This window comes from Petaurus breviceps, unplaced genomic scaffold, assembly GCF_028583685.1.
Source record: "Petaurus breviceps papuanus isolate PSGF00001 unplaced genomic scaffold, PetGlider_PUasm1.0 98, whole genome shotgun sequence".
Classification (NCBI taxonomy): Eukaryota; Metazoa; Chordata; class Mammalia; order Diprotodontia; family Petauridae; genus Petaurus; species Petaurus breviceps.
This window is the reverse complement of record NW_027187460.1, coordinates 48502999-48513270: the sequence shown is the minus strand read 5'-3', so window position 1 is coordinate 48513270 and position 10272 is coordinate 48502999. Positions and strand designations below refer to the sequence as shown.

The following is a 10272-nucleotide window of genomic DNA, read 5'->3' as shown; positions in this document are numbered from 1 at the left end:
ACACACACAGAGAGCCATATATATATATATATTTATATACACATTTATGAGGGTATATGGTTATATGAATACATATTTGAATGTATGTATACATGTTTACAGGTACATAGATAATAGATAGAGGGCAGAAGTCCAATTTAATAGGAAGGGATGATATTTAATAGGTGAAATTAAGAAGTGAGAGAGGAATATAATGAGAAGAGGTGGGAAGAAACAGAATGGGGTAAACTATTTCATATAGAAGAAGAAAGTGAAAATAGTGACAATGGAGAGGAAGAATAGGAAGGTAAAAGGGAATGGGTCAACCTTATTCTCATTGAATTTGGCTTAGGAAGGGAATGACATACATACTAAATAGGTTATGTTTCCATACAGGAGAGTAGGGGGGAAGCCAATGAAAGGGGAGATGATGGAAGGGAGGGCAGGGTGGGGGGAGGGAAGTTGGAAGCATCCACTTTTTAAAAGGGACAGGATCAAAGTAGAGAAGAGAACAAATGGGGGGCAGGATAGGAGGGAGGGAAATATAGTTAGTCTTTCACAATATATCTGCTATGGAATGTTTTGAACAGCTACACATATACAACATATACTGAATTGCTTATCTTCCCAGTAAATGTGGGTGACAAGGGAGGGAGGGAATGAATCTGGAATTCAAAGTTTTAAAATCCAATGTTTTAAATATATATACTATTATTAATATAATTTTACATGTAACTGGGTAATAAGATATACAGGCACTGGGGCATAGAGATCCACTGTGCCATACTGGAAAGTTGGAGGGGTATGGGAGAAGATATGGGGGAGAGCAGATTGGAGGAGGGGATATCCAGTGGGATCGCTATTTTGGGGAGGTGGGTAGGGGAAGAACGGGGAGAAAATTTGTAACTCAAAATCTTCCAGAAATGAAGGATGTAAACTAGAAGTTAATAAAGCATTTGATAAAAAAAAAACAAAAAACAAATGATGAGCTGGTGGATTTTTTAAAACCTAGAAAGTCGTGAACTGATGTTGAGTGGAGTAGAACCAGGAGAATATTGTATATAGCAACCACAACATTGTGTGATGATCAACTATGGTAGACTCAGCTCTTCTCAGCAATGCAATGATCCAAGACAATACAAAGTCTCATGATGACAAGTGCTCTCAATATCTGGCGGGGGGGGAGAGGGGGGAGACTACGGTGTCTGAATTAAGATTGAAGCATAGTATTTTTACATTTTTTTCTTGTTGTTTTTCCCTTTTTTTTGATTCTTCTTTTACAACATGACTAATGTGGAAATGCGTTTAACATGTATAACTTATGTTAGATTTCTTGCTCTCTTGGGGAGGAGGTAAGGGAAGGAGGTAAAGAGAAAAAAAAATTGCAACTCAAAACATTATAAAAATAAATGTTTAATACTATCTTTCTATGTAATTGGGAAAACAATACTATTAAGTTGGGGGGGGAGAAAGGTATCATTTTATTCATCACATGATCAAAAACTTTAATCCTCTGAATTCATTCATGGACTATTCACATCAAGTTTAAATTTATTATTTATGTATTGATTCAAATGAAGTATCGGAGTATTCTCAGGGCAATTGGGGTCTTCATTTACACTATTTTTTCGGCAACAATATTTGATTTAATTAGACCAGGTTGGAATAAATTTAATTACCTGTTATATCTCTAGTTCATTTTTATTCTTTCTTCTATTTGGTTTTTGATTTTTTTTAATTATTTGCCCTAACTACATAGGCATCCGGTTTGTAAATGACTCTCACAGGACAGCAGGCATTTCCTTTCTTCTAAAAGAAAATAAATGTTGCTTTCTATAATGTGATTAGATGTTCCACAAGTCCATAATATCACCACTCTCTCTTTACACAAAATGTTTATAATACAGATGGGTAAGAGGTCTTACATAGTCTATAAGCCTTCAATCTCTCTTTTCTTACATTTAATCGTAAAATCTAATACTTAATTGCAATAATATAGTGGCTTGCACAAAATATATTCTTTTTACATAATTTTCTTTGTTATTAAGTTTTAGAAGTGGTGTTTAGAAAGTGCATGACATTTTGCACAGAGGACAACATCTGAAGTCAGCAGATACTTATATTCAAATCCTAGCTCTAGTTGTGGGAACCTGGGTGAGGGAAAACAACCTTTGCATCTATCAGTTAATATTTCTCATGTATCTACTATGTGCCAGGAATTGTTATGTGTTTGGGATCAAAAAGAGAAAAAAAATTAAAAGATCTCCCCTGTACTCATAAAGTTTATGATCTAATTGTTGAGATAACTTGAAAACAAAGTATACAAAATAGACAAATAAAAACAATAAATAGAATGTACTAGAATTAATAAAGTTTGGGAAGGAAATCTATAGAAGGAGCGATTTTAATTGGAATTTAATGGAGATAAAAAGTTAGTAGTTGGGGCGGCCAGGTAGCACAGCGAGTAAGAGCACCGGCTCCAGTGTTGGGATGACCTGGGGATCAAATCCAGGATCAGATGCTTAGCACCACACCCAGAAATAACTGGCCATGTAACCTTGAGCAAGTTACTTAAGGCCAATTGCTTTTAAAAGAAAAAGTCAGTAGTCAGAGTAAAGGAGAGGCAGTAACCTGTGCCCAGAGATAAGAATTGCAGTGACTTGTTTATCAAATAGACAGGAGTTATTTTGTACTTGACTGAGGAGACAATAGTGAGTCACTATGATTTGAGTTGGGGCAAAAGTTTAGGAAAAACATTTTAGTAGCTAAATCAAAGATGGATTGGAATGAGGAGAGAGTTAAAGCAAGTAAATCCACCAGAAAGCTATTGCAACAACACATGAATTATCTACCTGATATGAATAATAATTACATTGTAAATAAATAATTATACAAACAAAATGTATTAATAATAATTGTAAGTAGATAATACATTTAATGAACACTGTTGAAAAGCATTTTGAAAACCTTCAATTTCTTTGAAAATGTACGTTATTATTATTTAATCCAAAATAATTAATCATTTTGAGAACTACTGATTTCAACAAATTTCCAAATCTCTGATTTCCCTCATTGTCCATAAAGCACATAAGCATAGATATTGTCTCTAAAAGCTGAAACTAAATGACTTAGGATTCTTTCAAAAAAAGAAAAAACTCTATTGGAAGCATTACTGGAAAATTTCAGTACTCCAACTGGCAAAACTCATTAAGTTATTAATGAAAATGCATGTTATGACAATATATTTTGGGCATTTAGATTAAAAATAATGAAACAAAAAGAGGTTATCCTAGGAGTTTTTGTATTGCAAAAACAAATTAAGTAATAGGAATAGACAGAAACAATTTCAATCAATCTCCCTCCCCTTTCTAAAATATAATCTAAAAATCTAAGAGAATAAGAGATGATAAAATAGTCTAAAAGGTAGAGTGTTTTGCATGGCATATCCAAATTAGAGCAAAATCATTCTCTTCCAAGGTTCAAATGATAGGTATCAATAAAAAAATCTGAGAATGAGGTCAGACATTAGTTGTTTTCTATTTGAGAAAAGTTTCATTAACAAACCTATGACAGTTTCTTGGTTGTACTTTGCTTATGCTAACTCAAAAGGCATTTTCATTACTAACAACTGCTAGATCTCATGAAAAATATATGTTCCAGAGTATCTTTTAATGGGAAATATGTCTTTAATAAGATCTTTTCTATGTTATTGTTTTTGATAAATTTTTCAGTTGTTTCTGACTTTTCTTGACCCCATAGACCACAGCACACCATGGCCTCTCCTTCAATATCTCTTGAAGCCTGTATGTGATTATCTTCATTGTTTCCATGATCCTATCTATCCGTCTCATTCTCTGCCTTCTCCTTTTCCTTTTGACTTCAATCTTTCCAAACATCAGAACCTTTTCCAATGAGTCTCACCTTCTTGTTATGTGAACAAAGTATGTAACCTTTCAACTTTAGTATGTGACCTTCCAGTGAATAGGCTGAATCAATTTAATTTTGACTTAATTGATCTCCTGGTTGTCCAAAGAACACTAAATTGTCTTCACCAGTTTAAGCATCCATTCTGTGGAGCTCACTTTCCTCACTTACAACTCATACAGCCATACATTTCTACTGGAAGAAGCATAGCTTTGTCTATATGGATCTTTGTCAGCAAGATAATGTCTCTGCTTTTTATTATGCTGTCAAGATTTGCCATAGCTTTTCTTCCAGTGAGTTATTGTACTTCAATATCATGGCTGCAGTTGCTGTCTGCAATATTTGAGTCCAAGAATATAAAATCTGACACTGCTTTTGATTCTTCTCCCTCTAGTTGGCAGAATGTGAATGAACCAGTAACCAAGATATTTTTTTTCACTATCAATCATCAAGCTAATTTTTACACTATCCATTTTCACCCTCCACAAGAGGCTTCTGAAGTCCTTTCTAATTTCTGACATTTGAGATGAAAGAAATAAGAACCTAACTCAGATTAATGAGAGAGTAGCAGATGCTTTCATTCCATAAGATCCTGAATGATAGATCATGTGATGGATAGAAGAGAATACCCACTTCCTTGAGGGGAAATGGAGGCTATTATCCAAATACCACATGGACATCATAATGTTTTAGAGTCTAGCGCTTTGATTGTCTAGCTAATGGCAATGAAATTTCCTATTCCAGTACCCAATATTTATCTTAAGCACCTACTGTATACATAATTGGAACTATGCTAAGCATGGGTAATTTTTTAAAAAGGCACACAAAAGAAACTAGGATCTTGTGTTCTCCTGTGTGAATACATAAATATGTATATGTGTGTGTCTGGGTGTATATATGTGTATATAAACATGTCCATAGATAAATACATAGAAAAAATCATAATGAAGGACAACTGAGCAATTTCAAGAGGAATAGAATTTCAATAACTTGGGAAAAGAGGAAAGCCCTATTGGAGAAGATAGTAGTTGAGCTATGCTTTCCATTTTGCTAGAGAGTGTTCGGGGAGGAGTATACTGTAGAAATGAAGAGTAATTAATAAAAACTAAGGAGGTGGCAGATGAAATATCATGGAACAGGGAATAACTAGCTGCTAATCAGTGAATCAGCAATTATTTAAGGGTCTTCTAAGTGATAGTTGCTGTAATAAACACTGGGATTAGAAAGGAATTAAAAAAAATTCTCGTCGTCAAGGAAAAATGTACAAAAAAAAAACTACTTGCAGATTAAATTCGTTTGTTATTGTCCTTCTTTCTCAAAGATGACCAAAATGGCATCACTATGTTGGAGTCAATTATGGTGTGCCTCAGTGTAACTGATCAGATCAATATGTGCTCAGAAGGCTCTAGCAGAGGTCAAGCAAAAATAGTGTGCATGAACCTTTGATGTGGACGTGTCTCTAAATTTGTGCATCTCATGTTTATTTTAAGCTACAGCAATTCTTCTTAACTCATAAAGTTCAGTGCCTTCTTTGCTATGGGCACACAAAACTGAACAATCCTTTTAGCCAGTGTCTTTCATGTCACACAATTTAATCTAGAGTTCTTTGGAGAGATATTGAGAGTGTCTAAGCATCATTTCTTCTGACCTCCATGTAAGCACTTATGTTGTGTGATTCTCTGTAAAATATTCTTTTAGGCAAATGTAGGTTTGGTATTCTAATAATGTGGCCAGCCCATTGAAGTTGCAATCTTTGCAGTAGAGTATGAATGATTGGCAGTTTAGTTTGAGAATGGATGTCAGTACACAGGACTTTATTTTACCAGAAGGTCTTCAGAATCTTCTTAAGACAATTCAAATGAAAGCAATCCAGTTTCCTGGCCTGGCAATGATATACAGCACAGATTTCACAGGCATAAAGCAATGAGTTAAGCACAGTGGTTCTGTAGATATTCAGTTTGTAAGGCAGCTCACTCACTCTTTTATCCCACACTTTCCTTCTGTCTCTCAAACACTGAGCTAGTTCTGGCAATGTGTGCATCAATCTCTTCATCTGTGTATTCATATCTGGAAAAAATATCCTACCAAAGTAGATGAACTTATCCATATCATCCAAAATTTCTCCCTTTTCTATAACTGATATATGGATGTATGGATGCTGTGTTTCTGGTTGGAGAAGAATCTCTGTTCTCTTGGTGTTAATTGTGAGGGAAAATTATCTCAAGCATCAGAAAATCAATCCACATTTCATTGCACTTTAGTTACAGACAATACATTGAGTGAACAATCACCTGGGGAGAAGGGGAAAATCATGCACCAACTCTTCCTCTACTTTATTACTGGCTTGTAGCATTTTGAAGTTAAACAACTTAAAGTCGGTACTGATTTTGATGCCATTTTAATCTTCCTTGAAGGCACCTGCAAACTTTGCCCAAAGCATTATGCTAAAAAGCATGGGAACAAGCATACAGCCTTGTCTCATTGGTGATGAGGAAAGTGCAAGAGCATCGCCCATTATCCAACCACATTTTTACATATTTTTTCACAATCCTTCATGATTGGCAGTGTCAAATAACTTGGTCACATTGATGAAAGTTGTGTACAGCCCTCTGTTCTACTCCTAGTATTTGTCCCATAGTTGTTGTGAAGGAAACACCATATCCACTGTTCCTTGGTCTTTCTGAAGCTACTATGCCTGTCAGATAGATGATGATTTTGTAGATGAAAATATTGCAGGCCAAAAAATAAAAATTCAAGTATCAAGGATACATAGTCAGGATTACACAAGATTTAGCAGCTTCTACATTAAATGATCAGAGGACTTGAAATATGATATTCTAGAAGGCAAATGAGCTTGGATTACAGTCAAAGATGAAGTACCCAGCAAAACAAACCATAATCTTTCTGGAGGGAAATGGATACTCAATTAAATAGGGGACTTTCAAACATTCCTGATGAAAGGATAAGAGGTGAATAGAAAATTGAATTTTCAAATATGAGACTCAATAGAAGTATAAAAATGTAAATAGTTTAGAAAAAATATGTTCGTTAAAAGGTTACATTGTTTACATCCCTACATGGGAAAATTATATGTATAACTCTCATGAACTGTATCTCCATTAGGGCAGTCAGAAGGAGTAATACATAGGTAGAGGCTACAAGCATTAGTTGAATTTGATGGGATGATATATATATATATATATATATATATATATATATATATATATAATAAGAAGTGAGAAGGAGAATTGCACTGGGTGAAAAAGGAAGGAGGAGACAGAATGGGGTAAATCACAAGAAGTACAAAAGACCTATTAAGTGGAGCGAAAGAAGAGAGGAGGAAAACATTGTTTGAATTTTCCTCTTACCAGATTTGTCTCAAAGAGGGAATAACATACACTCACTTCAGTAGAGAAATTTTTCTTAATCTATAGAGAAGTAAGAGGGGGGAAAGATAAGAAACGGTGGAGGGGCTGATAGAAAGGACAAACTAAGGTAGACAAATAGGGGCATGTGACTTAATGTGGGGGTTGCCAAAAAAATGGCAAAGTAAAATGTTTCTGAATGAGCAACAACCAAAAATTAATTCAAAATCAAACACATAATGAATATGAAGTATTTCTGGAAGTGCTTGACTAAGTAGTATTATGTGACTTCACTGCAGCTTTATTTTAATGGACATTCATAATACTAACTTTGCCCTGCACATGCCACCATGCTACAGAGTGCCAAAAAATTCTGCCAGAAACATCTCAGCTCAGATTTGAGACTATTGTGTGTTATTTATTGAAGTTTTTATTCTACATTCAAAGTTTTCTGTTCTTACAGAAACAAAATATTCTAATTACATAAAATAAAGACATTTAATATGTTCCTACTATCATTCCTCAGTATTTAACTATCACATTAATTTATCTTTGTATTGTTTTATGTTAGAATGTTTGATTCTTAATTGCTCTTATATCCTTTTACAGATACATAAGTGTTTAATTAGAGCAAGTAAAGACAAATGTACTTTAAAAGTTTTTCTCCACCATCACCGTTGTATGTATATGTGTGAACATCAGTTGTTTTTTTTTAATTAAGCACAAACAAATGTAATTTCATAAACTAAAGCTAGTGTTGATTTGAGAAATTATTATTGGAGAAATAAGTGCCTAAATTTAGAAAAAGAGATAAAAATTACTGATGATAATGTGGCAGAGTGTTGACTACCAGGATATAGTGTAACTAAATTGACAAGAAAGATAAAATATTTTAATTTTTGCAATATGAATTTTCTTCTAATAATAATGATGGTGTGAAAAAAAAAAAACTTCTGTGTAGATCGTAATGAAGTTTTGGCTATGGAGAGCATGAAATCAGTCAAACAAAAACGATGTCTTAATACCAAGCATGAAGTATACTGCAATAAATCAAAGAAATATGTTGAATGATTTTTAAAATCTTCAAGGAAAAAAAAACAATGTTTAGGGAAATTTCTAATTATAAACAAATGTATCTACTTACATTTTATGAAAATTCATATTTAATTGCAAAAACTTAAAAGCCCTACATTATAGGAGAAAATCTTGTGTTATCTGCTGCTATTAAAATGTCAGAAATAATTCATGGGAAAAAAGTATGGGACTGAAATTCATAAAATTCCTTTATTGAATGATACTGTTTCAAAAAGAATTTCTGAAATCACTAATAACCAATTCCAGAAGTTTATTACCAGGTTTAAGGACAGCCCAAAATTTGTAAATCAGTTAGATGAAACAACTGATGTTTCTAAAAAAGCACAGTTGTTACTTTTTTGTAAGACATGTTTATGAGGGAAGTCTATGATGAATTATTGCTTTGTCACCACTTGGAAGGGCACACACAATAAGAAGAGAGTATATCTATATATGTGTGTATGTATGTATGTATGTATGTGTATATATGTATACACACACATATATATGTGTATATATATATATATTTTTTAAATCAATGGATTTTTCACAAATGAAGATTTACAGTGGAAAAATGTGTTGGGGTTCATACAGATGGTGCTGAAGCAATGAAAGGCAAGACTGTTGAATTTGTAGAAAAATTTAAAACTAGTTCTAATGGACATATCACTTTTACTCACTGAATGATCCATCAGGAGGTACTCATTGCCAAAAAAATATCACGAGAGTTAGATATTGTGCTTTGCAATACTATCTAAATCATTAACTTCATTAAAAGGCATGCCCTTAATAGTCATTTTTTTGAAACCTCTGGAAAAACTGGGACTCCAATTACAAAAGTTTATTACTACATGCCAAGGTAATGGAAGAATAAAGGTAATTGAATGATAGGATGGAAATGGCTCTTTAGAAATGTTTACTGCTACATATGATTTTGTAATTGAAAATTACTTTCCTAAAGAATTAATTGTAAGAGTTATCATTGATCATCGGAAGTGCCTGGAGACAGTTTCAGAAATACTTCCTTCCATATTCTGGTTCTAAAAAACAGTCAGATTTTAAATCATAATTAATTAAAAAAAAACTGTAATCTGCCATTAAAAGCTGAAGAATTTGCTGAGCTATCAAGCAACACAAGTTTAAAACATGAGTTTCCAAAAAAATCTTTAAATTAATTTTGTTTTGGGATTATGACAGAATTTCCAGAGATTTCTGAAATGCTCCTAAACATACTTCAGTTATTATTTTACCATAAATTTATTCATAGCAGCATTCTCACCATTCAGCATTACAAAATCAAAATATCAAGCAAATCTGAAAAAAAAAACACCTTGAAGGTGCTCGATATACTGCAGCATCAAATATTCTGCAGGATTTAATACTTTGTGTAAAAATAAACAAGCACATCCAGCTCATTAGTATGCAAATTTGCATTTGTCTTTAATAAATACTAAATAAATAAATGAATTTATATTTGTATATATACCAAAGAGATGCTTTAAAATACATTTCTTTATGATTTATCAGTATTTTTACATAACTTATCTCTGGGGTCACATAAAAATTTCTCAGGTGAAAAGGGGTTGCAAGTAGAAAAAGTTTAAGGTCTTTTCTTTGGTATATATTGTCTTAGATGTGAAGTCAGGATACAGGTTAGAGATAGAAAATTAGATCTAAGAATCATCTGCCTAGAGCTGCAAAGAGTTCATCTACATTAGAATTTAGATCAGCAAATGAAATAACATGCATGAAGAAGAAGTAAGAAACAGCCTAGAGGGCCACTCATGGTTAGTGGCATAAACAGTATGATGATATAGAAAAGTAGTTTGAGAATGAGTGATCAGAAAGGGAAGAGAAAACTGAGGAGAGAGTAATATCTTGAAAAGAGAGGAGATAACATCAAGATAGGAGAATAATCAATAGGGTCAAA

At 33.2% G+C, this 10272-nt stretch overlaps 1 long non-coding RNA gene across 1 annotated transcript in view; it reads right to left on the bottom strand.

Moving 5' to 3' along the window:
- Window positions 1-10272, bottom strand: part of LOC138155981 (uncharacterized) — a 251830-nt gene that overhangs the window by 56130 nt on the left and 185428 nt on the right. The gene's annotated exons all lie outside the window — the stretch shown is intronic.